Source organism: Agelaius tricolor, unplaced genomic scaffold (genome assembly GCF_023055355.1).
Source record: "Agelaius tricolor isolate 1412-34295 unplaced genomic scaffold, bAgeTri1.0.p SCAF_15, whole genome shotgun sequence".
Taxonomy (NCBI): domain Eukaryota; kingdom Metazoa; phylum Chordata; class Aves; order Passeriformes; family Icteridae; genus Agelaius; species Agelaius tricolor.
The window spans coordinates 4,612,958-4,639,034 of NW_027269275.1; positions in this window are offsets into that span (position 1 = coordinate 4,612,958).

Here is a 26,077-nt window from a genome sequence, read left to right on the forward strand (position 1 = left end):
AAAGGTAGGAATAAGAAATTATTACCTGCCAGGTGATAAATAGTACTCTATTGATGAGAAATATTTTTTAAAAATGCTAATTGCTCCGTTGAAGTTGACATTTAATCCAGTTAAAAATATGCCACAAATCCAGCTTGGAAAATTCAGTATATAAGTCATGGGGCTGTGTGAATTGTAGCAATTACTGGTTCAAATTAGTGGGTTCTCCTTTAAAATTTCCCTGTCACATCATATTTTGTCACATCATGCAGTTCTTCACTGCACCTTGGCAGGGGCTCCTGATTGGGGAGCTGCAGGGAGATGATCAGAGCCCCACTCTGGAGCTGGTGATTGGGAAGGAACCAAACTCTGCAATGCAAATCCCACCTTTGACTGATTGCACTTGGTAGCTTTTAGTCCAAGACCTCTCTGCACAGAACTTCTTTCCCCTTCTTTAAGGCTCCTCATGAATTCCCCCATGTGGCTCTGAGGCTCCTGGGGTTGCTGCACAGTGGGAGTGCAGTGCTGCCTGCCTGGGCTCTGCTCTCACCACTGGGAACTGCTGGCAGGACATAGAAATGAGTTTATCAGCCTTAGCAAAGATGAGAGCACCAAACTTCTGACAGTAACTGTGATGTCTCTGAGTGTTCAGCTGCTTCTGAAATTGGTGATGCTGTGTCTGCAGGATTGGACCTCTGAGGAATTTTCTGGTTATCTGCAAACCTGAGAAGCTGTCTTCCTGCACAAAGCAAACAGGAATCCTTTCATTTAATCAGCTTCCTTTGCTGATCCAGAGTAGAGAACCTTTTATTGGATGCAAAACAGAGGACTTGGATGTAGTAAAGTAAGTGTTTGTTCCTAAAAAAGCCCAGAAGGGAAAATATTGATAGGAAACCTCTATTCTCTCCTTTATTCAGACCAATCAAAATTCCTGTCCTTAGTTGTGGAAGTGAAGCCAGCACAGAAAGCTTCAGGGTATATCCTGGTGTATGGATAATTGGTCAGAAGTGGTTAGATTTTTCCCTACTCCATATTTTCTTGGTGAATCTGCCTTTTGCAAATTCTTTAGAGAAGAGTCACTATGGAGTAATTTAATATCACCTGGTTTTGTTGCTCCTCTGTTGCAGTTTTTGGGCTGGAATACAGAAATATAACCCTTTCCATAAGAGATGATTTGTGATGCTGTCTCCACTTGGATGCAGAGAATTTTGAAAAAGAAATAGGAGTCTTGTGGCTCACAAAAAAAATTTCTGGTGCTGGTTTTCCTACTGCTTTGTACCTCTTGAATTTCTCTACAAGATTTCTTTCTTTCATAAAGATAATTAATTACTGGGCTTTAATCTTTCAGGCAGTAAGATCTTCCACTTTCCAATAAGATGAGGAAATTGTGCTCAGCCTCTGAGTTTTCACAGTGCCTTGGGTAGGCAGGGAGCTCTGTGACCATCCAGTTCCAGCTTTGTGACACCTTCCCTGTCCAGCCTGGCCTTGGACACTTCCACCTGGAGCACCCTGGGCTGGTGGAAGCCCATGGCAGGGGTGGAACAAGATGATCTTAAATGTCCCTTCAACCCCAAGCCCTTCTGATGTTCTATGAGAAACTACTGGGCTTTTTTCCTTGATCTTGAATGTGGATTGTTGCTTGTGTTTGTTTTTTTTAATTGCAAAAGCCCATCTGATTGCATTATTGAGATAATTTACCTGTTTTTCATCCATGTTTATAACATTTCCATCCATGTTTTTGTTTACGTTATAAATCAAAATTCAATGATTGTAGAGAAATAAGGAATTATAATGGATTATGTTCCATAAAAATGGCCAGTGATTTATCCATTTACAACAAGAAGAGTAAGGGCTGTGCACTGTCTCTCAAACCTCCCTTTCTCTCCCCTGCTTTTTTGGGTTGGTGGTTGGGATTTTTGGTTTTTTGGTTGCAGGCTAAAGCCTCCTTATGCTGTAAAATAAACACAGGTGCTTTTGGTGAAGAAGTTTTAAATAAGAACATTTAGTCTGGCAAAAAAAAAGAAGCCAAGGAAACCAAGGCACTGCCCCATGTGTGCTCCATAATGAGCTGCTGCCCTCATTTTTCACTTGGAGCCAATCGTTGTGGTACTGAAGTGAGCAGTGCCTCATCTATACATATATATCATTTTTCCAAAGGATGCTCTAGAGAGGATGAAGATCAATAGAAATTCATTTTTTTCTGGCAATGGAAAATATTTGAACTGTTCAGCTATCAGGCACAAAGATGACTTCTGGAGGTATCATGCTTGTGTTTTAAGCCACTGTCCTGACAATTCCTGGAGTGTGTAAACTTAGAGCTTTTTGTGTGCCTTGACAAGTATTCTGAAGAGACCAGAGGTACTCTGAGAAGGTAGAATGATACATGATTAGCAGAAAAACAATTTTCCTTAAATAGACCTTGTCCTCAACATTCAAGTGTGTTCTGCTTATTGTAGAGATAACCACATTTGGAAAAATTATAGCAGTTTAAAAAGCACTGCAAGAAGTTCAAAATGCTTTCTCACACACACTGTAAAACAAATACTGTGATGGTGCTGGGATAAAACTATATTTGAATTTATTGAGGAGGACACAGAAGTGCCAAGGTATTGAGTTTGGAAGAATGATGCAGCAGCCCTAAAAGAATTGGTTTTAATTACAAGATGTGCTCTGCTAGTTGCCTGCAACATCATCTCCTTAATCATAACCATTCAGAAATGGACATACTTACACAAAGATATTTCTATTGGGAAGACACTTTCTAACTACTCAGAAACCTCAAAGTAGGACAGGAAAGAATAATGCCACGTTTAAGTGGAAAATGCTGACAAAATCTGAAGTGCATTGCAGTGGGGATAGAACAAATTATTGCTGTGTTATCATTAGGAGGTTTGGACAAGGAGGAAAAGGGAGAAGAGAACAGAGACTGGAATTTGAATTCCTCTGTTAAGCTTAGTGCCTTTTAGAGGAAGAAAACAGTGCATGGCTGTTACAGGCAGTATAAGAGTACTTTTTTTATATCTTTGGCATATGTGATTTCTGTGCCAAATAGCTTGAGAGAGATGCTAATTTTATCAAAAATGTTCCATTTTGAAGTTGCATCTCATTTAAACCTGAACTCTATTTAGTGCCTGTATCTGGTAGGGAAGGGGGGAAATTTATTCATTTTGTAAGTGATAGGAGGGGAGGGGCTGAGGGAGCTGGGCAGGGGCTGAGCCTGGAGCAAAGGAGGCTCAGGGGGGCCCTTGTGGCTCTGCACAACTCCCTGCCAGGAGGGGACAGCCGGGGGGTCGGGCTGTGCTGCCAGGGACAGGGACAGGAGCAGAGGGAACGGCCTCAGGCTGCGCTCAGGCTGGGCACCAGCAGGAATTTCCCCATGGAAAGGCTGCTCAGGCCTTGGCAGGGGCTGCCCAGGGAGCTTGGCAGTGCCCATCCCTGCAGGTGTCCCAGCAAGGGCTGGAGGTGGCACTCAGGGCTCTGGGCTGGGGACAAGGTGGGCATCGGGCACAGCTGGGACTCCATGGGCTGGGAGGGATTTTCCAGCCTCACTGGTTTAGTGCTTCTATTTTTATTTTTATTATCTTACAGGTGTTGAGTATTTAAAGGAATTTAAAGTCTTAAATTGTAGTGCATTAAGTCGTTACTACTTGAGAAGTTTTTTCCTTTTATTTTTTAATTTTATAGCACTTCCTCAGCATTCAAGAACTTTCTTCCCCAGATGAGTGATTATTCTGGGGGATTTTCAAATATCTGGGTCATATAGACCTTCTCTACTTCTCAGTGGCAGTTTAAAAGAGAAAAATATGTTTGTGACAATTTATAAGCTATAGATTACTGAAGATGATTTACTAGAGCCTACTTCAGAAGATCATCATACAGCAGAGAGGGTGAGTGGCAAGATGTTAAAGTTTCAGTAATCTGGTTTTTATTTTTTTCCCTTTCATACTTCTTGGCTTGGCTGTAAGTATTTAATAAATTCAACTGAAAATTATTGCTTTGGGAAAATCCTAATAAGAACTTTAGTAGAGGAAAGAGCTGAATATTACACAAAAATATTCTAAATGTCTGGAGAATGTTTTCTGTCCAGATATTTTTTTGTTAGTTTCTGTTTTTGGTGGTTTTTTTTTTCTTTTTTTTCCTTTTTTTTTTTTTTTTTTTTTAGTTTAACTGAAGAAAATCTGTAGAATGAAGAACATAAAGTACTCCATTGAATACTTTTTTTTTCCTGGTTAACAATACTTAGAGTCAGGGTACCATTCTATATTAAACCCCTGAGAGATTGAAAGAAAACAACGCCAATTCTCATATTGAGCAAAAGAAGCTTTAAAAATTGCTTAAAGAAATCAAACCTGCCAAGCTTTGTTTTACTTTCCTCCATTCAAGAGGAAGGAGTTTGGCCTGAGGGCACTGAGGTCCTCATCCAAGCCAGGCTGGAAAGAATCCCTCATGGTCTAATTATCAGCAACTCTGGGTAGAGAGAGTGCTCATGGAATGCTCTTTAATGAGGGGAAACCAGGGGGACTATTTCAGGAATGGCCTTAAAACACACACGTTCTCTTTGAAAATTAACACCTTTTCCTAGAAAAGCTCTGTGTGTTTATTTTTCTGTTATTGCTTTATTATAGGAATATAGGGCTTTATGAGCATTTGATAGATTTCTCTAAGTCTGAAAGGCTTTTTCAGACATTTGAAGGAAATACTTAGACTGAGAGGGGGACTTGACACAAGCACAGGAAAATAGGGGCTCAAAGTGTATTTGCTGAAAGAAGTGTTGACTTACCCTGGGTTTTAGGGTTGCATGTATATGTTTTCCTCAGTGACTCAAAGTGGATAAACCACCTTCAGGAGGACTTTCTGCAGCATTTACTAAGAAACAATTTCTCTTTTTGGCAGATTAGGGCAGTTTTCACAGGATTCTGCACAATTCAGTGGTAAGAATCACTGCCTGGTGAACTTTGGGAATGTACCCTAAGGAGATGGGAATATTGAGGTTCTCTCCTGAATTGCAGCCTGGTTCATCCAGTGGGAATGTGGATGTGGAATATGCTTCCCTGGGAATGTGAATGTGCTAAACCAAGCAGCAAAGCCTCTTGTCTCTCTGGTATTTGATGGTGGTCCTGGCTGGAGCAGCTCAGGAATTTCCCAGCTCCTGGAGCTGAGGAAGCAGAGTGTAACTTCACTCCTAAAAAGCTTTGGCCTCATCAGGTTGGTGGAGAGGAAGAAGAGAAGGATCAGAACCAAGATCCACAGAGCTGCCCTGGCTGGGAGTCTGGTTTTGAAGGGGCTGAGCTGGTGTGCAGTAATTACATATCCTCTGAACAGAGAGAGACATGGCTCTCCCAGGAAAACCCTGGGAAGCTGTGTAGAAGCTGTGGGAAACTTAGAGGAAAGAATTCAAGCAATTATTATCTCTCTCTCTGTAACCATTGTTTATAGATATGGCTCTCCAGAGTGTGCTATTCATAGGTCACCAGTGGTGTGAGAGGTTTTCACTTTGACACCAATCAGGTGTCAGCTTAGGGAGTCAGACTATAAAAGTCAGACTTTTTCCTAATGAAGGAATTCTGTTTTTCCTAATGAAGGAATTCTATTTTTCCTAATAAAGGAATTCTATTCTTCTGATGACTAGAGTCATTCATTCCATCCCTGACTCAACAGCATCTCTGGTGATCACCAGTGTTTTTTAATTCTGTCTTCTGCTTCAGATATAAGTTCTAGCTAATGAAGGAATAAAGATTTAAACTGAGTTTGGGAAAGCAAATGAAAAAAAAAAAAATCCAAATTCCAAGTGATCAGAGCCTCATTCAGGTGAAGCCAGAGCATTTCCCTGCACCCAGAACCTGCACACCTGCTTTGAATTCTGCAATCTGGCCCTTGGGAATTTCTTTCTGTAGATGGATTCCCTAAATACAATCTTTGAGGAAACTTTCAAATCTGGACAGGATAAGCTGGAAAATATCTGGATAACTCTGAAAAACTCTTGATGTCCACACGGCTCTAATGTGATGGAAAAGCCAAGAGCTTTCACTGTTTTATCAGAGTATTCACAATTAATTTCATAGGCAATTAGAAGCTGTCAAATTTATATAAACCTTCTAATTCATTAATTTCTTCCAAAATAGACACAATTTTTATTACTTTTTCTATGAGTTTATTACTTTTTCTATGAGTATATTTATATATATATATATATATGATGTTTCAATAGAAAAACCTGTCAGATATTGTATTGATTGGTTTTAAAGCCATCAGGTGAGTTAAAGGAAAACAAATGTATGGAAATGAATTAGAGGTAAAAGGATTTAATTGAAGGTTTATTGAAAGTAATTGAAATTAACAAAGGGTATTGATAGAGATCAGAAGTAATTAAATTAATATGAAGAAATTGGGTTTAATTGAGATTTAGTTGAGAATTACTAAAATTGAATGAAATTCAGTGAGAGAATTGATAAGCTGTCTGCTGATTTTTAAAATTGATATTAATGATATTCTATGATGAGAAGCAGTTCTTTAGGAAATTATATAACAAAGACATAAATATTATTTTCTTTTTCTTAATGAAAAAATGGCTATTTTACTGGCATCACAAATTTTATGAAATATTCCAACTATCTAAACACAACCTATAAGCTTGATAGAGATTCATGAGCTGTACACAGAGAATACAGAAATGTTCCATGACTTTCCAATTTCTGTTATAATTGCTGATGAAAGAAATGAACTATTGCTAGATAAAGAACTACCAGACTGGTACTAATTCTCAGTTATCATATTTAAAACAAACTAATCCATCATGCTTATGATGTGGCATTTTCCAGTGGTATTATTTGCAAAGATTATAAATTGTTTCAAAGTGACCTTAGTTTTATATGGCAAATAGGCATACAAATAAGTAATTTTTGTCGTTTTAGAATACAAATATCTGGATTCTCAAAAATCTTTTTACTTGGTAACTGTGGTTCTGAAAGGGAAGAGAACTTATTGCTGCCTTCTTGATATGAACCCATCCCCAAAGATAGAGGGGATTTGGGATAGCAAAGGATAAATAAAAGAAGTGTAAAAGAAAAAATTCTTGCTTCTTTCTGATTCAACATGGCAGCTTTCTCTAGTCCCTGTGTAAGAGGTGATAGTCCTTGGAATGATTTAATATATTAAAAAATAAAATATCTGGAACTGGAAGCTCAGCCTCAGGCATGTGTTGCACATGACAAGTGCCCAAGTATTTAGAGTTATATTTTCTAGTTTCAAAAGAACACATAATTTTGAAAAGCAGCAACTACAACCATTCAAAAGTTGCCTTGGTGTTGATCTTGAAGAAGATGCTTAGCCTATCTTTTCATTTTGTGCTAATAAGTCTTATTGTATTTAAAATAATATGTTTCTACCTCCTCTGCATTTGATAATATTGCCCCTTTCAAATATTTTCAGAAAAAGTCATTGGCAATGCTTCCAGCAAAGAGACAGACATCAAAAAAAACCTTCAGGGGAGGCAATTGCAGAAAAGGATTCCAAATCTGCTTATATAAATTGGATTTTCCTAAGTTCTCAAAATTAAGGTAACTGTGCATATTTCAGAATGAAATACAGTTCAGATTTTGAAAAATACTCTTTGCCTTTCAGATATTTTAATGTATATATGTATAATACATATACATAGTTATATAAAATATCTCCAGCATAAATAAAAGCTGGAGCTTGCAGGGATTTAATTTTTTTTTCAGTAGGGTTTTAATTTCCTCTGGCACCTTGGAGAATATAAAAGAGCATGTGGGGAAGTATTGCCATGTCTGTAATTCACATGTTTTAATGTAAGAAGGAAAAGCATAAAAACTATTGGGTTTTTTCCTCGTTGTTATTTATAAATTTGAAATATTTTTTTAAATTTGACATTCATCAAAATTGTATTAATTTTGCAGGGGGGTTTTCCCAGTCTAACTGGTGTGCTGATTGCCTGGGCTGTTTATTTATCCAGAGGTGAGACATCATGAAAGGAGCATTAAGCTGTTCTGGAAAGGTCTATTGGATGTCAGTCAGAAATATTCTGTAGAACTATTGCCTCAGTTTCTGTCAGGGGTGATTTGACTCCTTTTCTGCAAGAGATTTAAATGTGAACAGTTGTCAGGGTATCTCACCATAAAAGCTGCTGTGGTTTGGGGTTTTTAGGGCTGGTCAGGTGCCAGAAGTTTTGTCCTGTTTGGTCACAGGAGTAGAACTGCAAGTTCAGGGTTCTGCACTTCATTTCTCCTGTGAGGCCTTTCTCATTTTGGTGCATTATTTGTTTCTAGGACATCTATGAAGTTCTGGTTCCCTGAATGCAGCAGTTCTTGCCCCTACTTCAAATTCTATTTTGCTGAACAATCTTCGAAGGTCTCTATGGGCTTTGCTCCTTCTCTGTGTTGTTCAGACCACATTAGATGTGTCCTTGCTGTTTCCTTTATCAGCTTCTCTCTTTGCTACTTTTAATTCAGATATGAACCTTCAGGAAAAAAAAGGAAAAAAGTGCAGTTAATTTTCTGTAGCCTGAATATGACTTTTTTAAAAAAGGAATTAATCTGAATCCTACCGTGACTCTTTATTTATATTCTCTGCAGTAAGTCTATAAGGTATAAAGATGTTTTTATGTGCTTCTCTCAATTAAAAATCATGTTGCATGTTGAAGAACACTGGGCTATTCTGAGGTAAGCATGAAGGAGTTCATATGGTTTTCTCTCAGAGAATGACTTTTGGCAATTCATCCTAATGAGTACATTGCACAAGGTCAGATACAATGCTCAGTCCCATAGAATTCTTTTTTATATTATAATAACTGTCTTTTTGTAGGAGAATTCGATTTCTACTCCAAGAATACAGAAAGTTGTGTCCAGTGTAAGCCAAAGGAAATACCTCAGCTCACATGAAGTAATATTTATGTAATGGTATGACAAAGCCCTAATGACAAAACTTTGGCCTCTTCAAAAATGGCAATAGTTACAGTAGCACAAGTACAAATAGCTCACTTTGGCTGCCTTTCTTTTCCCATTTATTCATTTTGTGTGCATGTGCTCCCTGCATGGAGATGAGTTTCATGGCAGCCTGTGGTCATGGTGCCTGTGGGTGGTGTTGCTGTTTTTCTCTAAGATGTTATCTTTTAATTTTGAAAGTGTCCCAGGAAAGGCTGAGCTGCTTTGCTGTTGTCAGTGGTTTTGCTGGTGAAACACTTAAAATTAAACCCCGAGTGATCAATCAGCTCAGGGCAGCCCTTTCTCATTATAACACCCAGTCATTATTTTTCTGATTAGCAGGTCTAGTCGTGCAGTACATTTATTTACATGAAAATACCTGCATATTTACCTTTCTAAGGACATCTCTGCCATTTCCCAAGTACATCACTACTTCCTTTGAACTTTGCCACATGAAATTGCTGCACATTTTTGGAATAATTACAATTCAGCTGTGATTTGGCTTTCCATTCACCGATAGAAAGTGATATTTTCTTTATTTCCTAGCAAAGCTTTACCTTAGTCTCTGCTGATGACAACATTTCTGTTCTCATTTTAGCTGGGAAAGCTTTGAAAATAAGTAATCATTTTTAAATAATAAATAAACATATTTGCACAAATCAAACTGGGGATGAGTTAGATGGGAACTGCAAGCCCCGTACCTCACATCTTACACGTGTACCTTGTTTAAAGGCAAGCCAAGCATTTCAATGTGAATCCAAGGACAGGCTGAGCTCTTGCTGTTGCTTTGATCAGTCATTTCTAGACATGCTGGTTCCTCTGTCATATTCAGAGATTACATTTGGAAACTTGTTTGATTCTGAAGCTCATAAATGAGTAAATGTTTGTATTTTTGGATTAACTGAACTGTGAGAATTTCATGGAAGATAAGAGTGGATTTAGAGCTACAGCTGAGAGCCAACAGCCAGCTAAAAAGTTTTGGAGTAGGCAGTTATGGAAGGCTTCCCTCAGATTTTGTGCAATTTAAATACAATTCTCAGAGAATTACATGAGTTACACTTAGGGTAAACCTGAGCAAAAAATTGTTAGAGATTAATTGTCATATCTAAGCTCTATATTTTCATTTCCTTTGCTTCATATAAAGCAAACCAATGATCTCCATCCTTTTAGTGGCACAGCCCTCAGTGCCCTGTGTCCATCTTGCTTTGTTGTGTATACATATTAGGTTATGATCAAAAGTTTTAATTCTGGTAGCAATGCACTTTATTTCTTTCTCACTTTGACTGCTTTGCTCTGTCTACATTCAAGTTTCTTTGCATTTCCTTTCTGACAGTTCCCCCCTCTCTCTGAGGTACTGAATCCTCTCCTATTCCAAAATCCAGCGTGTTATTTAAAGTGGCTGAGTTAATATCTGTAACTTACAGCTCTGGTGAGGGCAGCTGTGTTTTCCCTTCAGTTTTTGGTTCATCCAAACAACAAGAGATGTTCTCCAGGTGTGCATCGTGTACCAGTAACAAATACAGCATCCTCCAACACCTGAACTCCTGATTTTGCAGCAGCCCTGAACTGACAGATCTCATGGCTTCAAGTTACTCCTTATGTGCTTTGATGCTCCATCTTTATTTCCTGTCAGCATGGTTTTTAAGCATCTTTTAATGTCCCTCTTTTTCTACTGTCTGTCAGCAGAGATATGTTTGATATTTTATCAACTCCTTGAAGAGTGCTATGTGTTTTTGGTACAGGTCATGGAGAAGGAGAGTATCTTACCTTCTGCTTTGGGGGAAATTGGGAATCAAGTCTAACTTTCCTAAAAAAGTTCCTAAAAGTTCCTAAAAAAACCTAGGATCACACTTTTCTGTAGCATTTTTCTGTTTTCTTTTTTTTCTTCTTTTAAATCAATATCCTCTTAAAGACCAGTCTTGTCAGGGAATAGTAGAAGATGGCACATGCATAGGTTGGTAATAGGATGAGTAATTTTTCAAATAGTGTCATATCAGTTGAAATCCAACAGTGATAAAATCATATCTAGGTGGCTGTTTCATGGTTTTTAGGGCATACCAATTTCTTAATCTGTTTCTTGGAGAGAAATAATTACTGTGTAACAATCCCTTCCATCACTCTGCACCCTGGCACAATTTCTGTGTGACTGAAAACCAGAGCTGGGAAGGAAAATGAAATAATTTTTCTTCCTCTTAAGCTGTTTCTGTGCTTTTGCATCCTCACAGCAGAAGGGGAGCTGCTTGTAAGTAGCTGAAAACCTACAGAAATTTTTAAGAATGTAATTGGCAGTTGCAAACACCAGATTGATTTGGAACAATTCAAACCAACAAAACCTGCCATTCTGATTTTATGAAGTCTGTGTCAAAATGATTGTGATGTATTTACTCTTGTTTCATAATTCTGTTGCATCTGCTTGATTAAACATTTAAGCAATTGAAAAAGGGTAAATCATTATTGAGCCTAACAAATGTACACAGGAAAAATCAGCTGACCTTCAGCTCCAACACTTCAGCTTCTCTTGACATTTCCTTTATTTTGAGCAACTGCCCTAGCAAACACATTGCTAAGTAATTTCAAAAGCTGTTCTATATTTAGTCAGACAAAATGAAGTTAACAATGGAATGACTGCTTGGGAAATGAAGATTATTTGGGTTAGAAGAGACCAAACACACTGTATGAACAGGAAGTGTGGCTGAGCTTAACCTAGCACATGCCCACTGTATTTAATTTTTTATGAAAACTTATGAGGAAATACTTTATTTAGCATGCAGTCCTGTTAGAATACACAGGAAATAAATGGATTTATAGAGTAATGTGGGGGGGAAAGATTTTATAGGGTCTTGTGGAATATGTGTTGTAGCTCAGCAGAATGTATAGAGAAGGAATCTTTAGAAATTAATGTATCATATGCTGGGGTATGTTTCATACAGTAATTAACTTGATGAACCCCAAGGCAACAGGTAATTATCTGCCCTGTAAGTCAGATCAGTCAATGTCCAGATAAGTACTAAAATATTCTTGGGTATTTTTCAGAAATAGGTTGCACAGCCCATAATTTGTCTTGCAAAACAGGAAAGAAGGGAACATTTTTATCCCAAAGAAAAGTTTATTGCTGTTGCTTTGAAAAAGTAGGGATATAAAGGTAGGGATTCCATTGAAATCACTCTAGATTTAATTTTATTTTTGGTAAAGGATAGTGAAATAATCCATGAGCACTCTGCCTGTCTTTGAGGCGATGGGTTTTATGGTGCACACCACTTTTGGAAAGGATTTTATGGCAAGTGATGTGAAGGGCTCCCCTTTACCTCATGTGCCTGAAGTTTATAATGGACTTAATTCCCCTCCCTGTTACACTGAGCTTCCAGCTGAGCAGCTGATAGCAGAAACACTGGATTGTTCTTAGCCTAAAGGTAATCCTCAGAGTGAAGTGGCAGAATCCTAACGTCAGGAATTCAAAATTTGTGAGTTGTAGCCACCTACCTAAAACTGTGCTTGCAAAGATCAGACACATCAAACAATTAGCAGGTCAACCTAATACACAGAATAACAATAACTATTACTACATGTTAGCACTGAGAGTTATGCAGATTAGAGAATTTAAATAATAAGTTTATCTCAGAGAACACTTGATAATACAGACATTGACCTCATTAATAACCCTGCATTAGATAAAATACAGATACAGAGTGAACCATGAACTAAAAATATGAAACAGGAGATGAACTTGAGCTCTTACTGTCTGCCTGGTTTTATCAGAAGTTATCACAGGCCAGTGAAACACAGAACAGAACAAAATCCTCCATGCTCTTTTAGTAATACACCCTTGGAAGCCCTAATGCCATTGACGTCAATGTCAGAAAAGTTTGGAATCTGGTGCTTGTTATCTTCCACAGGATAGCAGGTGTTCAATCAAAGTTGTTAATGTATTTTCTGTGGATCTCATATACTTTAAAAGCAAGTAATTAGAATTATCCACAGATACTTTGTAACTATGAATAATTCATTTCCTGTGCATCAATAAAATAATTATTGCATATTATCATTCTTAGCTTTCTACTTCAATAAAATTGCTCACATCATGTCACTGTCATAGTAATGTGCCTTTTTATTTTTCATATTAATGAAAATTACCAGTAGAATGAGGAAAATTGTAATAAGATTTTATGTCACCTATAAGCCTTTTCCACTGTACTGCACTGAAATTAGACAATATCTGGATTCAGGTTGATTGCAGATGGGTATTCTTGCCCACCTTAGGCACTTTTAATGCTTCCATTCTGAAATGATTGTTAAGTGTTTCAGAGCTCTTTCTTTAGCTTAACTAACTCAATTACCAACTCACTTGGCAAAATTTAGGCAATTTCTTTACACTTCTAAAGCATTTTTTCTAATCTTGTTCCTTTATTTGTTTAGAAATTCACTACAGTCTTGATCCAGAATGATTTCATATGAGGAATATATTAGCTTCTTTAAAAACATGTCTATATAGTGTGTTAAACCATCACTTAAATCTGTGCTGGCTTAAGATCAACTTCTATATGAATTTTTTTTTAATGACTTATCTTTCAGACTGTATGTAATACTCATTAGAAATTTTTAGTTCAGCTGATTTTTTTTTTAACCCTGAAACAACAAAGCAAATAGTTTGGGGTTAAAGTAAAAATAAAAAAAAAAAATATTGACCAAACAAAGCCAAAAAAATATATCGACAGACTGAATTAAATTCTTTGTTGGAATACTTAAAACCATATTAACTGTAAAATACTTTGGTTTTCTTGAACTGTGCACTGCTTTTTTAGGAATTTTTTGTTCTTTCAACTATCAAAATGGCTACAGCATTGTGGCTTTACCTCTTTTACAAGATTTAAAAGGATCATTTTCAGGTATGGAAGTAGATTCCATAATGTGGAATAATCAGAGGCTTGGAGAGTGTGGAGGGATAGAATGTAAGAAAAATCAAGATAGTGCAGAAGGTTGTCTCACCCCTGAGGAGTTGCAGCTGTACCAATCACCAAAGATCAGGAACAGGCCTGCCCTTAACAGGCCACAGCTGTGTCCAATAAGGATGGGTGCTATAAAGAGTGGGTGAGCTGGGTGAGGGGGGAGATGGAGTTTGTTGGCTGTGCTGTGAAGAAGGAGTCAGTGCTGTGAGGAGATGCCCATGAGGAATCACTGAGAAGGTATGGGACTTTTGAAATCTGATGACAACAGGAGAGCCTGGAGCCAGGTGCTGCAGTACTTGGGTTTTACAGACCCCAGCAAGGCTTTCCTGGCTGTGTTCTGGTTAAAAAGGGCTTGGCCAGCCTGAGCTGCCTGATCTCCATCACACCTGAGGCAGGGATGCCTTGTGCAGGCTGCCCTAGAGCAGAGGCTGGGTAGAGCTAAAGAATAAAGCAGGGATTTATTAAAAGGATCTCCTCAATGGATTCACCTTGGGCAGCACCAGAGCCCAGCCAGGGCTGCACCCAAGATGAACCAAAATGGTCCCAAAATGCACAACTGGTCATGGGGTCTCTCCTTTGGATCAGTTCTGCTCCATTTGCATCTTGCAGTTCATTGTCCCATTCCAGCTTTAGCCCCTGCAGTCCCACCCTGCTTGTTTTTCTCTCTCCAGCCCACGGTGTTTGTGCTCTTGGGGCTGAGATTTGGATCATTTGTCCTTGGTGCCCAGCTGGAGCAGGAATTGTTTTGTCTCCCTGCTCTGTGCACAGAGCTCACCATCCCCTGATGTGAAGTCCAGAACTACACAGTAAAGCAGCACAGAATCTGAAAAAATAGAAAAGCTCAAACCTGAGGCATCAGCAGGAGGGGAGGAGGTGGCCCCAGCACTGATGGACAATTGTGGTGTGGGTGGGGAGGGTGCAAGAGCAGCGTGGGGCCCTTGGGTGGGAGATTCCCAGTGGGAATAAAGAGCAGAGCCAGGAAAAGGGAGAGGGACATTGCTCCAACCCAGCCTGGGGCACCTGCTCCAAAGGAAGGGCTTCAGCTCATTGAGTTTTGGTTTTTGCTTATTCTGTTATTCCTCTGGATTGCTAATTGCTCTGTGATACTCTCTGAGCATTTAAAGAAGGGGCTGAACCTGAGTGTCACCCATTGAAACCTCAGAGTTTTTCCCATTAGGATTAAATGATGAGCACAAATTTCATTGCAGGATTGGGTCGGAAGGTAAAGGGCTCCTGTGCAATTTTGGGGCAGGCCAGCACCCTGAGCCTAGACTACACCTTCATTTCCTACTTTTTTTTTGGTCAGTTTTCCAAATAATACCAAAATCAGGGGTAGTTTCATGTTTAGCTTGAATGAAGTTTCATGTAGTTTCATGTTTGCATTTTGAATGAATGGTAGGAAATGGAAAAAAAAAAGGTTCTTTCTTGAAAATTATTTAGGTTTAGCAAAGCATTGATGAAAATAAATCCAAATATACTGTATTTTCTAGGGAAAAATATATCCAGAATTTCTCATAGCCTTTATTCTCTTAAGTCTGTCCTGGTTTTCTTTTCCGGACTGCATAGATAATTACAGATTAAGCAGAAATTCATCAAGCAGCAGCTGACCAGGCTGTTCTAAAAGGGGAGTGTCATGGTCACTGAAATATGCATTAACATCTTCAGGGTAGGACAGGACAGAGAGGGGGAAATAATGTGCATTTGAATAAAACAGTAACTTGAGGCTACAATTATCTATACCAGCAACAAGCTGATGTTCTTTTATTTTCTGTATTAGAATATTTCTTTGTTGCCTTCAACATTGTTTTAGTGATTTTTGTAAACCAAGCAAAAAATGTATTCTGCTTCTAAGAGAAAATGTGCTCAGTTTTGTAAAGACTTTGGAAATGTTTTTTATTTCTACAATTCTCAAGCTCAGCTTTTCATTAAACATCTATTGTTGATCTGAACTTTAACTGTTCCCCTGCTCCAACCTTTGCTTATTTTAAAGGGGAAGTTCAATGAAATTAATTTTTTAACTTCTGGCATGTGACCTGTAACATAACCCAAGTACTTGAAATCATTTTCTCAGAATGTGGAAGAGAAATTAAATTAAATTAGCTAATAAACACAAAAATGCAGGTTGTAAGCAAAGATCAAAAACCTCTTCAAATTAGGCAGGCATCCTTAAGAACTGAAAAATAAAATAATTGTTCTGTGACATGCTCAGGAATTTAAACTTAGCAGAATATGAAGTAAAATCTTTTATTCTTCCCATTTCTGCAAGGTGAACAAACCTTTTGTTTGCAATCTATAATTTAAAAATATTTTTTTATGTTAGGAAATGTAAATATTCAACTTAATTATGTGGTGTGCACCAAATGCCTTGTGCCTTATCTATGATGCCATGGCTCTGCACACATGTGCTGCCTTCTGTTATTTGCTATTGTCTTAACTTCAAATTTATTGTCAGGAAAATATCTTCCTTTTCCACCCTTCCATTTGCTGAAACCTGGAACTCAGTTCTTAGCTCGTGACTGTTTGAAGCACAAAGATACAATTGTTCTTTATGGTTTGACATCCAATTCAATGTGGGAATAATCTTAACAAAGTACTATGGAAAATGCTAGGGGTGAGATAAAAAATGCTGTATTGAGGGTTAAAGAATATCACTGCCTGGTGGTACTTTCTCTTCTCTTTCTTTTCTCAGTTCTGTGCTGTGGAGCCACAGGTTTTACACTCAAATATATGTCAAAACTGATTAATTCTGAATTCTACTGCTACTTAAACATCTTTCCAGGCATGACCACATCAGTGTAATCAGTGACAGTGATGTCAATGTAAGTGAATCCTTTTGAAATACATTTCCATTTAGCACTGATGCAATCACACAATCAGACTAGCAAATAGTCCATGAAATGGGGAGTGTGTATTGATCTCCTCCAATTGAACATGCCAGTCTAGTAAGAATTTCCCAGTTATTTAATTCAGGATAAGATTCACTGCTTTGGGTTCCTCTTGTTTGCCATAGACACAGAATCCCAGAGTGGTTTGGGATGGGAGGGACCTCAAAGCCCACCCAGTGCCACCCCAGCCATGGCAGGGACCCCTTCCACTGTCCCAGGCTGCTCCAGCCCCAGTGTCCAGCCTGGCCTTGGGCACTGCCAGGGATGCAGGGGCAGCCCCAGCTGCTCTGGGCACCCTGTGCCAGGGCCTGTCCACCCTGCCAGGGAACAATTCCTCATTGCCAAGATCCCAGCCAGCCCTGCCCTCTGGCACTGGCAGCCATTCCCTGGCTCCTGTCCCTCCAGCCCTTGGCCATTGTCTCTCTCCATCTTTCCTGCAGCTCCTTCAGGCCCTGCAAGGCCACCCTGAGCTCAGCCCAAGCTTCTCCTGTGCAGGTGAGCAATGCCAGCTGTGCCAGCCTTTCCTCCCAGCAGAGCTGCTCCATCCCTCTGCTCATCCTGGAGCCTCCTCTGGGCTCTCTGAGCAGCTCCAGGTCCCTCCTGTGCTGGCCCAGGCTGGGGCAGCTCTGCAGGTGGGAAATCACTGAGGGGCAGGGTTGGTGCCTGCTCTGCCTCTAGAACTTGGCTCAGGCTCTTCCTGCTCCAGGAATCCACATCCTTGTTCTGTGTCTTTAGAACAGGACCATTCTCTAAGTAGTCCTAGAGACAGCACAGAGCATGGAGGGGATCAGTTTTCTTTTTAGGTGCTTATGTTTGTCATCCAGACTTGTATGATCAGCAACAGGAAAATTTTCCTAAGTTAGACTGGGATGAATCTGGGGAGCCCTTCAACCTTTTTTTCTCCTGGAATCTTTTAAAAGATCTTCTTCACTGCCCTTGCAGAGACTTTGAATATTGGCAGCCTCTTAGTCTTGTATCTTGTCTGTTTTAATTTCAAAAAATATGGTGGGGTTTCTTTTTCTTGCTTAAATGGTTTTGTGGATTTGGTAAAAGCAGTGTCCAGGTGAGGGAGAATGGCTGGTGATCAGGTGCCCTGAATTTGCTCTTATGAAACAATGAAAGTGAAGAAATTGTAGATACTGTAATGTTCATTCAAACAGAAAGAAATTGAAAAACAGCTGCACCTGGGGAAAAAGATTTGGAAAGACACCTGGATATGTTCCAAATGTGTGCTTTCCTAATAATTAGCACATCATACACCTAGTTAGCATCTCATAAATAACCATAAAGTAGTCATTTAATGAATCATTTTACTTTGTGCTGTCAGAGGTTACAAAAAAAGCAAAATACTTTGTTTATTTTAAGAGCAAGGTGTGACTCTTCTTTCAGCATCATTTAAAAACTGCAGAAGGAAAAGTGGTGTCACCTTTCAGAGCAGCTGGGGTATTTTTTAAGCTACAGAGCACGAGTTATGTGCCACCAAGTGCATCAGTGGCCTCAGTGCAGTGCTGTGGGTTTGGCACCTTGCAGAGGATGGCATTGCTGGGGCATTTTGTGGCAGAAGCCATCCCTTGGTTTGTAGCCTGTCAGGCATAGAAGCTCCTTAGGCTTCTCCTCTCTGTTCTGTTTAATTAGACTGAGCTTATTTAGAGCTAAGCCAAGCACCAGGTACATCCTGGGCTGTGTAGGGCTGGGTCTCATCCTGGGGGCTGCAAGGGGGGGGTCCCAGTCCTGCTGTGCCTCAGGGAGCAGAGGGACAGGATGTGTCCCATGGCTGTCCCATGCTAAGGGGTGAGGGGGAACCCCACACTTAAAGAATCAGCTCCTTCCTGAAGATAAGAAACCCCAAAGCTCTCTCTGGAAAGGCAGACTTGGATCTTTTCAGGATTCTGCTGCCAGGGAGTGTGGATTCCCTCAGCAGGAAGGGATGGGGCCTCAGTGGCAGCAGGGTTGCAGAAAAGCTGGTTCAATATTCAGGAGAACATCCTCCAAGCTAAAAACAGCCTAACAAAAGAACAGGACACCCAGCCAGGAGGCCTGCAGGGATCAACACACTGCTCCTGGCAAAATTCAAACGGGAAAGGGAATACATGGGAGATAGAAACAAAGACCAAGTCATTCCTGGGAGGAATACAGAGAAGCTGAACATTCAGGATGGGGTTAAGAAAGGCACAGCCCACTTGGAGTCAAATCTGGCTACAAGGAAAGTTTTCATAACTACATCAGGAGCCAAAGGGATGCAGGGAAAGCAGGAGCCTGCTGCAGAGCTGGGGCAGGGCCCTGGGGGCACAGGGGGGAGGAGGCTGAGGCATCACACATCTCCTCCATGCCAGCCCCAGCAGCAAGGCTGCCCTGCAGGAACACAGGGCCCAGCAATCCCAGGGAGTCTTTGCTGTGATGGGACCAGATCAGGGTGGGGAACACCTAAACTGCACATCCCAAAGTGCCTGGGCCCTCGTGGGTTCATGCCTGATGTCCCTGTGAGGCCACTCTCCACAACCCTGGGTTGGCCATGGAGCTTGGGAGAGGGCCTGAGGACTGGAGGAATGCAAAATGGCATTTCAGTGCTCCCAAAGGGCAGGAAGGAGGAGGCAGAGAGACACAGCCAGTCATCCTGGCCATGGTCACCACCCAGGGTGGAGCACCTCAAGTCCTTCTGTCAAGAATTTTCATGGGGATTCTAGTTATTGTATTTTTAATGTGTAAAATTATGCTCTTCTGGAGGAATTTCTTCTGAAGGAAGAAGTATACAAAGTCTGGCTTCTACATACAGGCTTTGAAAATGAAAAGTAGTCTGATTTTTAAGCCCTTGGCCTTGGTGGTGGTTATGTGAAAGCACTGTGAACAACTGGAAACTCAACCAGAGTTGTGAGAGAAATCAAACATCCTTTACAAATCCAGGCCAAATTAAGGCTTAAACCTTTTAGGTAGTAACTGTTTTGTTCTATTGCTAGGCTGTATTTGTACAGAGTAAAAACCCTAAATTATGCATAACTTAAATTTCTCATTGGAATTAACAATTTCATTTTCAGAGAAATATCAAAGTTGGTGGTTAGCTTTGCAAAATCTTTATTTTTTGTTTTCCTTCATAAGTAGGGGAAACTTAGCACTGATGCAGCCAACCAGAAAGAAAAAATATAAAGTAGAAATTTAGGGAAAATATTATAGTCTCTTTTTCTTCTATGCAGAATTAATAATAATGTTTGTGATTAGTCTGTCATACGAAACACGAATAATTAAATACAACAAAGGCCTCTGTATTTAGAATTAATTAAAAAAATAGTTAAATAGAGCACATCACTAAGGAGCTTTTCTTGTTTGCCTGAAGTTAAGTAAATATGCTCAGTGTTGTAGGATCCTGGTATATAAACACTGGGAAGAGAGGCAAAAAGGAATGTTTGGAAGGTGCAGTCTGTATTTGTACTCTGCACTGGCTAAGTCAGGGTGGCTGTTAGAGGTGTGAGCATTGTCCTGTGTAAATCTGATTTTGAAGCTAACTTATGTTTACTAAACTCTTATATGAGGCTGATCCCATTTTTATCTTCTTGTTTTGGCCTCTTCAGTACCCCACAGATTTTTTTCCTATTGCACAAACAAGTGAAGATACTTTTTCATGTCCTAATGCTTTATTGGAAGCCAAGGCTTGAGTTTAAATGCTGAACATAATAATTGTGTTTCTTATATAAAGACAGGTGAAAATTGATGAAATTCTGAAGTGATTCAGCTGATACCATGAAACTAATTGTGTTTGTTGGGCCCATACAGTAGGGGGAAAAACAACCAACACATAAAAATCTGTTGAAGAAACTTTTGAATAAATAAACAGAAAAGTATCCTTGGAGAGCCTTTGACATCCATCAGCCTTCTTTACTTGTTAAGTACCAGTAAATGTCTGTGGAAAGAACAACTCAGAATTATCTAATGTGGCGAGTACAGGGAAGGTATTTTTGGATTTCTTAATGCAGCTTTCCATTCTGCAATGCATCATTAGGTGCTATCAACAGCAAGGAAAACTGCCAATCATCTTAACAACTAACTGCTTTTAAAAAGCCATCTAGTGACTTTAATTATGATTAAGTATTTATGAAATTAAGTAACGCCGAATACACAAATTCCATCTGGTAATGATCAAGGTGTTTATTTTGTCCATACTGTTAGGCTTTGCTTTTGCAGGGCACTCTGAGCATATGCACACTTCTGAAGTCAGGAGAAGCCTCTTACATAACCAACATATTTTAGTTACCTTGAAAAATAAACCCCCAAATGTCAGGACCCAGGACACCCCTCAGGCTGTCCTGAGCAGCCCAGACCCTGCCAGGGGGCTCAGAGACCCTGGCACAGAGCCCAAGGTGCCCCTGTGGGTTTGATTATGACCCATGGAGCAAATTACCAACCTTGGATGAAGATCAGCAAGCCATGACAAATTAAGTAGAATGACAGTGAATTTATCACAGGGTGAAAAAATCAGATTTTGGGGTTTCTAGAATGGGGGTTCAGGGGGGCAAGATGGAGGAATCTGGGCATGTCCAGCTCTTCTCCTTCTTCTTCTTGGCCTCCATCTTCTGCTGTGATGGTGGCACTCACAGATTGGTTTAGAGTAGAAGCTCAGTGTCTAACACAGGTGATGGGTATTGGTAAACATTGCACACGTAGTTTTTAGTATAAAAAGATAACCCTGCCCTGGGGACAGGCAGAGTGCCTGGAACTGTCCTGCTGAGCAGACCTTGGCTGGGCAGGAGAAAGAATTTTATAGATAAGGAACAATAAACAACCTTGAGACTGAGAAATGAAAAGCTCTGATTCTTCGAGCGCTGGGCTGGGAAAAGAGACTCTGACACATCTGGGGTCACTCTCACAAGCTGGAGATCCCAACACCCAAAGACCTCCAAGCCCCTTTGGTTTCTCCAGTGAGCAGCTGTACTCTTTACCTCCCAATTTTATGCAATATTCTTTCAGTGATTTACCTTCCCAGAATTGTTCCCTGGCAGGGTGGGCAGGCCCTGGCACAGGTGCCCAGAGCAGCTGGGGCTGCCCCTGCATCCCTGGCAGTGCCCAAGGCCAGGCTGGACACTGGGGCTGGAGCAGCCTGGGACAGTGGAAGGGGTCCCTGCCATGGCTGGGGTGGCACTGGATGGGATTTAAGGCCCCTTCCAACCAAGTCACTCTTTTGGTTTGGGTTTTTTTGTTTTATTATTTTTTTGCTTGCCTTTGTTCGTTTGTTATTAACAGCTGGTTTATTATTTTGCAGTCTAAAATAATTGAAATAATAAAACTGAGTGAAAGTGGCCCTACAATGTCGCCTAGCCTAGAAGAAGGGTTTGGGGTAAGACATCCAGCATCCTACTCTAAATAAGTTTGAGCAGGGACTTGCTTTCCCATTCTACTTCAACTCAACTAAGGGCTTTACCCAAATAGAATTAAGTAATTATTCCTTTCACTTTATGCTTTTAATTAGCAGGAAATAAAAACAAATAATAAACTGAAATGCAGACACTTCAGGTAGATGAATGTGGGAAGTCTGCAATAATTTTTCTATCAGTGCTAGCTGAGGTTTTTTACTCATTTACAAACTGTTGGGATACCTTCTAAGTACTCATCTCTAAATCCAAATATTGCAGCATCTCTAGAAAATTTGAGGGTCTGGTCAGAACTGGATGAATATTGCCCAAACCCATAGATGAATTTGGGTGGAAAACAGCTGAAAAACCTGTGTGACTGAAACCGCCTTGTTGTGTCCCTGAGGAATTGAGAGACTTAACTACTGTAGAGCTTTGTAATCAGGGAGAGTAATCAACTGTTAACGTGTCTTGCAGCTAGGAGCTCAGTACCATTTGTTAGGTACTGAAGTATCTTTGCAAATCTGGCTCTCCATCCTTCTGGCATATGGAATCCTCCTTCTCTCCCTCGATTGTGCTGCTGCTTTTGGCAGCACTGCCCTTTTTACTATTATTCCTCCTCCCCTTGCAGGAACTCCAGTTTAATGTGCTGTGACCTTCTGCTCCCTGCCTGTCAGAACCCAGAACCACAGGGGGCTGGAGGATATTCACCTTTGTCTGACCCACTGCTTCTCACTGGCTGTTCTCCTCCTCCCCTGCACACTTCATTTGCCAGGGTGCCCACTGGGCACCATTTCTGTGTTTGGAAGCATTTAATTATTCTTATTTTTTTTGTTTGTTTGTTTTAATTTCCTTTCTGGGCTCTGAAGATATTTTGCTGATACACTATTGTAAATCTGGGAGGATGGGTGCAAAAAATTAAATCAATTATCCTTACCTTAATTACCCTTATTGTCCTCACCTAAACTTTTTTTGTTTGGTTCACTGCATGTACATACACAGAAGAAAAACAACCTACTAGTCCTCACTCTGTTCTAACAGATTCATTGACCTGACTCAGCAATCAGAGGTTTTAGGTTGGAATTTCATATTGCCAGTCAGCAAAGTAACCCAAAATTTCCTAAGGCCTCAACTTGATGGGCCAAATCAGAAAACAAAAAGAATTCAAATTTAATTTATGAATGTGATATTCCAAATTCTGTAGGCAGTTCCACCATTAGGCAATATGCCTTAGTGCAGTTATATGTGATTTCATTTTCAGAAGACCCTTCAATACATAGTTATAAAGAACTAAGATTTCTCTGGATGCATTTTTGTGCTCTTTCCCAGGCACTTTTTCACTCTCTAACTTTTTTTTCAGATTAATGTTTGAATTAACCCTCCATTTTGCCAATGATTACCCTGATGTTTAAAACTTTTATTTGAAGAACTCTCCCAAAAGGGAACATATGTCCAATTGTGTGTTGGTAATTACAAACATACACTTCCATCATTCAGTAACCAGACAAGTCTAGTGTGCTTATTTCCTTGCACTTGCCAGGCAAGAGAGCTTGTATTATCTCATTAAAACATCCAACTTCAGTGGCAGTAACAAACTGAACTCAGCAGAACACCAAGGGCTGTTTTTTGCAATGAATAGCAGCTAAAGAACTCAGTGATATACATATTTGTGTTTTCAAGTAAATAACCCAAGATGCAGAGTTTAATGGAGTGATTTTGCAACAAGCCTTGGCTCTGAAACAAATGGACAAGAGAAATAGAAGGTGGATTTTAAATGTTATTTGTCTCCCTGTAAATTATGCATTTGTATTTTAAATGACTCTGCTCTTTAAATAATTAAATAAACACTGGGTTAAAGCCACTCATTTATGTGTCCTAAGACTGCTCAGTGTTAAATGAGATTAAAGAGTCTTTCATTTTTGGTTAATAGTTGAATTATTAATTGTTCTTGTATGCCTCTATAGGGATTATTTGGAGAACAGAATTTAGACTATGTTATCCTAAGGAATACAGAGTGTCTGTTTTCAATTCACTGCTGAATTAACTGTGCTGGGGTCTAAGGAAAAGGCTGCTGGCCACCAGCCAACAGCAATTGCCACAAGTCAAAAGAGCTGCAGGCAGCAGGTCAAATTTAAAAAGTACAGAATGCTAAAGCTCAATTATTTAAATCAAAAAACCTAGTGTGGATGATCAAATAAGCAGCTGAGAGTATTTGATTGGGAGCACATGGAAACCATCTGTTCCTCTTAAAGCAAACCCCCAGTAATAAATACAGGCAATCAGTGCTGTTAGCTGGCTACACTTACTTAGGACACTAGGATGCCATTCTCTGACGATTTATGAAAAATATTGCAGATTATTTGGGGAGAAAAACATGTACATGTGCACATGTGAAATGCTCCACAAAAGTGTGAAGAGTTTGACTGGGTAATTCTTCACTACAAATTAATGTTGTGTAAGTATAGATTTTTTCCTGCCTTTTTTTTAATTTATTTTTCTTGATGATCTGTCCATTCCAGATAGATTTCCAACAGAGAGTTCTGAACACTGTTATTTTACATAGTCTTGTTGGATGGTCAAAAAATATCTTATATTTATTTTATCTTTTTATAAAAGAGTGTTTGGTGCTGGATGTGATTGAAAGGGAACCAGAAACATCTTTCTGGTTTGATAGCAAAATATTTTTGATAGCTGTTGTGATATTTAATCCATTGTTGCTTGTTATTGGAGAGGTTTATAATAGTTGAATTCATTACCACTAACTGGGATAATTAAATAAAAGCAAGTACACAGGGGGCTTGTCCTGCAGTCATTTTTCTAAGCTGTAGTGCATATTTCCTGCATCTCAGCCCCATGGCAACCTCTCTCCAGAAACAGGAGTGTATTTGGTGCTTATGTGCAGCACCATTCTGAAATTTGGTGGAAAGTTTCTTCCAAATAGATGGGACTTGTCTTCTGTTTGTGGAATGATTGCAGGGAACAAATGCAGTGACCAGGCACATGAAACTGCACAGAAGTGTTGGAGTGGGCTGATTTTTCATGAATGTACATCTCTTGTATTACCTAAATATCAATTGTTGTTGGTATTAGAATCACAGAGCATTCTGAGTTGGAAGGGACCCAGGAGATTCACTGAATCCAAGGGGCTCCTATAGGGATCAAACCCATGACTTTGGTGCTCCTGGCACCATGCTCTGCTGCTGTACAAAATCAAGGAATGTGTTCCTTACCTCCAAAGTTCTTCAGTCTGCCCAATGACTTTTTAAAAATATTAATTTGCACAAGCAGAAGGTGTTAGTGGGAGCTCTATGAATGTCCAAGCTTGATTGCCATAAGGGAACACACAGATCACCACCTCTTAATCCATTTCAAGTACCAATTCTACTTGTTAAATTCTTGCTGTCCTTTCCCTCTTTACAGTCAGTATCTGATCTTTGGTGAGTAACCCTATGTGCCAGGCAGGAGTTTTGGAGCTCTGCTCAGCTTCCTGATGCCCAGGAACCTGGGATAAGTAGCTGCTGCATAGACAGCAAGTGCAATAGTTCTTGAGACATCCCTGAAATCAGTTTTGATAGCTCTGTGCTGCCCAGTGCCTAAATTAATATCCAGTATTGTATTGTGGATGGAATTTAATTGCTGCCAATCGCTTCAGAAACTGAAGAGTATTTTAGGTGCTTCACAGAAGCAGAGAATTGAAACTTCAGGAAGTCTTTGGGTCAAGAAAAAGCACAATGATGTTAGTGCCTTTCTAAATGGTTTGGGTTTTTTGAGGATTTTTGTGCTTGTGAAAGGAAAGTACAAGGAACAAGGAATCCTCAGTGAAGGAGGCTGGTGTGAAATCTCAAGTCCCACCTAAATAACCTCATGAAGTGCTGTCCAAAGTGAAGCTTAGGGGGACATTTTTAGCATCAGGAGCTGATGGAGGACAAGGTTGGAGGGTTGAATGAAGATGTCATGTCTCATCACTTGTGCTCTGCTCTGAGAGGGAAATTCAA